Below are 5000 nucleotides of genomic sequence, written 5' to 3'. Positions count from 1 at the left end.
AAAAAAAAAAGACCCCGAAAAAAAAGAACGTTTTGTTTTTCTGGTATCTAAGAATTATTCTATTTTCTTCTGGCGTCGATACCCGAATTACAGCGCTCACCCCAGACGGCTGTGGCTCATCCCATTATAATATTTCCTGGTAAAACACATTTGTTTCCGTTCCTTCTTCTAGTTGGCTGGCTACACGCTTCGCGTTCCAATTTGTCGATTTCCTGTTCGTGTTTAAAACATTTTTATCTAACCCTGTAATCAAAAACGTAATTAAAAACCTATTGGTGCTATGCGCTGAGCCAAAAAAAGTCACAACATTCGCCAGTCGGATATAACGTACCATTACACAAATCTATGTGTAACCTTGAATATTTATAGTCTGAATTATATAATTTATTGAGAACTCATAAAAATGGCCAGCTAAAAACAATAACAAAAGAGATGAGTGGCGTTAACTACGTTCCTTCAATAATTTTATTTTTATTTATATTGTGGAACACGTATCATGCTGTTAAAGTTACCATAAAACATTTTGCATCAAAGCACCATGTTTAGATTAAATTAATTTTCACTGGTGTGCACTTATATGCAGGTCTGGTAACCCAAGTTGTTATGGTCTCATTGCTGCAATTTGCAATGGAAATACTCTCAAACCGACGCAAAATGTTAGCTGGACCCGGGATCGATCTTGATCATGGCCGACTAGAGTATTATAGTAGGGCTATGATCTTGATCCATTTGCATGTGAAGCGAGTGCTCTACCAACTAAGCTATCGGGACAATGTTAGAACGAGCCCATAATTGCGTATGGTTTTCCGACCTGCAAATACGTTATCATCGAATTTCACACATTTAAGCAGTGCATTCCCTTTGTTTGATCAGTAAGATGTGCATGGAACATTGTTTTTCCTGCTGAACTTTTTTGGCGTATTAATATCATCTACACGAAACCGTGCCTATTTATGAAAGGAGAAAAAGCTATCTGACTTCAAGAAGGTTTATAATAGGGAAGATAATGTGATGTCAAAAAACTGGTTCCTATCGCATTGGAAGTCTTCCGTAGGACTGAATACATGCCTTGTATAAACAACCTTCTGGTTTCAGAGTGACATCTTATTTTCTAGTCTAAATATATGCTGATAGTCAATAATTATTTTTAATGCTTTATATAGCGCAATATACACTAAATGTGCTCAAAAGTGCTTTACAAGGGGTCCCTGGTCAACAGCAACATTTAACATGTAGGAAGGGACATGCCGCCTTTTAGGCGATATTGCAATTTTTCGGACAAGACAACGCTGTTAACGGCCATGTTCTCATTTTACACCTGAGTAAGGATAAGAGAATGTGAGTAAAGAGCCTTTTCCAAGGACTCAACTATGCGCCGAGCGCGAGGCTCGAACCCAGGACCTTCCGATTCGAAAGCGAGTGTCATACCACAAGACCACATAGCCGCACATAAAGATCATCCATCCTCGCGCTTTTAATGTCCCGTAATTCTTAAAGAGGTTGCCTGTACATCAAGCTACTAAAATAGTTATAGTTATGATGCCTATTGAGCCAATATGTAACCTTTTCATTATTTGTCCTCTAACTCTAAGGACTGGTTACATACACACTTCCAAGGATTTAGGAACGAGAACATGATAAGGTTTGACATCACGCACGACTTTTCTTCCCTATTTATTATTGCAGTGTAAAAAGGCATTCTATGATGGTGTCAACTATAATTTTGCTTTGGTCATTCGCTTCGCAACGCTTCCTTTGGAGTTGATTGACTCGGGTTTCTGCTGCTGCTCGCTGGTTTTGTTATTGTTGTTGTTGTTGTTGTTGTTGTTGTTATTGTTGTTGTTATTATTATTTTTGCATTTGTTGTTGTTATTGTTGTTTGTGTTTTTGTTGTAGCCCAGAGATTTATCACAAGTATGGAAAGCAAGTGTCGAAATCAATCACCTTTGACTGTAATGTATTCTCTCGTTGCATAGTCGTTATAATAATATATTATACTTATATGTTGTGTGTTGAGCTGGTTGCAGGTGTCTCTGTTTACATTGTTTGTGTGAAGAGAGGGCACGCCGACACATCAAAGAGAATGCAGGCAATTCCCCCCCCCCCTCCCACCCCTACCTCCTATAATAATAACCTATAAATAACTCAAAACAAATTAAATAATGTATCTATTACATTTTTTTAATAGTGAATATTATATAGATATAGATAATGTGTAGGCTTTATAGTATAAAAATAAATTTGATTATTGATTTAAGAGAATATTTAGTATCGCAATCTCAAATATTTCACTGCAGATGTTTGGAAAATAAAAATGGTGTAGAAATAGATCAGTTAGTGAGTACATAATCAGTACGCTAAAATTATCTATAAGAATGTAAACCATATCCACAGCTATATGATATTATTGCATGTGCTGCAGTGTTGATTAACTCCCAAAATCCCAGTCCAGCCGACTTAAAAAAAAGAAAATTAAAATTTAAAAAAAAATCAATTCTTTGGCGATCGTCTTGCCACCCGTGAGATTTCAATACGTAGTAAGAGTCAGTGGAGTGTGACGACCAGACTGCCGCACTCTGGAAAAATCACGTATTAAAAATTTTGGCCAGAAAACTCATCCTCCAAATTATATCGGTCGATTGAAATGGCCCTCATTTTGGCAAAAGCTTTCAATCCTGGGTCTTCGCGGAAGTTCGAAAGTGGTTTTTTGGTTTTTTTCCACAGTGAAGGCCATTTCAGTCGATCGATATAATTTGATGGAGGATTTTTCTTGCCAAAATATTTAATACGGGTTTTACCAGATTACAACAGCAGAGGCTGTTGAATGTCTAATAATGCGTTACTTTTATTCTTGTTTGAATTCCTGTCGTCCGAGGAACAATACAGCCCCGCCCATCCTAGACTATTATTGTCGACTATAGCTTCAACCGAACGCTACCTTTAAGTACCATTTGTAATATGGAAGTGGTTATTCAGTATCAGATACTGAATAGTGCTTTGCCACTATTCAGTATCCATAAGGAACTCTTTTTTATAGAGAGAGTGAAAAGTGTGACAATCTCGGTTGAACTGCTGACCTACTTCCAGATTGAACATGTGCAGTAACTGACAGCCCGATTCAAAGTTGTAAAAATATTTTGATCGAAATTTTTAAATTTCTGCTATCGTGCAATTAACAGAGTTCAAAATATCAAAATAAGAGAGGCAGTCAAATACATTTTTTAATGTCTGAATAGACATGATTAAATTTCTCTAGAAGTTCAGTGACACCATGGCATGGTGCATATAAGCTGTTTGACTCTGAGCTTAAGGTTCGAGAGTTCAAATCCCGGTAAGGGTAACTTTTTTTTTTTTTTCCCAATATTTTTTAAAAATTCCTTCTGTCTTTTTATATTTTTAAACTTTTGTTTTAATAATTTATTTGCTTGAAATATACTTTAATGTTGATATTATACTATTGTTCTTTTATTATTATTATTATTATTATTATTATTATTATTATTATTATTATTATTATTATTATTATTATTATTATTATTATTATTATATAAAAGTAATTGCTTTTTATTAAGAAACCCCCGAAACCAGTCCCAGTTCACTCCCACTGGTGTACACTTCTCTGAGTCCCATATTAACTCCCACAGTGCACTCTTCCATAACTTTGTCAGGTTTCGGAAAAAAAACACCGTATTATAGTGCAAACCACTATTCAGTGTCAGATACGGAATAGTGCAAACCGCTATTCAGTATCTGATACTGAATAGTGCAAAACCACTATTCAGTATCAGATACTGAATAGTGCAAAACCACTATTCAGTATCAGATACTGAATAGTGCTAGCCTTGTAATATATACTGTTAGATTGTAGTACATAATACATAATATATGTATAACCATAACCACCTTTATGGTTGCATCGATCAAAATTTTAAAAATTAATATTTTATTTTTACAATGACGATTACTGAATTCTGTGAAGTTATAATATTATGAAGAATTTGATATCTTAATGTTGTATTTACTTTTTGTAAAGGTTTGTGTAATTGTACGTGTGTTAAGGGGCGGGGGTCGTGAGACAAACACACACATATAATATACAAATATATATATATATACAAATATATATATATATATATATATATATATATATATATATATATATATATATATATATATATAGAGAGAGAGAGAGAGAGAGAGAGAGAGAGAGAGTTGTTGGGGGTGGGAAGGAGGGGGGAGGGGGGGATGTGATTGCAAATGCGGCCTCTAAGAAGAAAATTGATCCACACAGTGAGACTGAGAACTTGGCAATGCGTCTAACTTTGCATATTTAATCGTCGTGTACATATTTGCAAGTATGACAACCCAAACTGTCGTGGGTTGATTGTTATAGTTCAAAGTTTATTCAATCTTAGGCTTTCGCCAATAAATCACACAATTTGATGACAACATACATGAAAGTGGAAAAAAATGGTAAATGGAACGAAAAAATAAACTTATACCACTAATAACCACAAAAAATACAACAATCGTAATACCACCAATACGTACAATAATAATAATAATAATAATAATAATAATAATAATAATAAAATAATAATAATATAATAATAATAATAATAATAATAATAATAATAATAAAAAGATATAATAATAATAAAATAATAATAATAATAATAATAATAATAATAATAATAATATAATGATAATGATAATGATAATGATAATAATAATAATAATAATATATAATAATAATAATAATAATAATAATAATAATAATAATAATAATAATAACAACAATATAATACAAATACATACAAAACAACGCTAAATATTTTCCATTACAATAATGTTAAATCAAGTCCATAATTGCGTTCGGTTGCCAGCCTGCAAATATCTGCACCTAGGTCTTTGTATTAAAATCACATCATTGCAAAAATTAAAAAGCAAAAGAAACTCATCGAGTGTTTCTTTGTTGTTCTTTTCTTCTCTTATTATTA

At 33.1% G+C, this 5000-nt stretch overlaps 1 protein-coding gene across 1 annotated transcript in view; it reads left to right on the top strand.

The window, feature by feature from the left end:
• Positions 1–5000, top strand: part of LOC144969265 (uncharacterized) — a 187012-nt gene that overhangs the window by 33617 nt on the left and 148395 nt on the right. The gene's annotated exons all lie outside the window — the stretch shown is intronic.

Source organism: Berghia stephanieae, chromosome 3 (genome assembly GCF_034508935.2).
Source record: "Berghia stephanieae isolate SIO BIC M18660-M18661 chromosome 3, UCSD_Bste_1.3, whole genome shotgun sequence".
In the NCBI taxonomy this organism is placed as follows: Eukaryota; Metazoa; Mollusca; class Gastropoda; order Nudibranchia; family Aeolidiidae; genus Berghia; species Berghia stephanieae.
The sequence above is the reverse complement of the archived record's forward strand: the minus strand, read 5'-3'. Positions and strand labels throughout refer to the sequence as shown.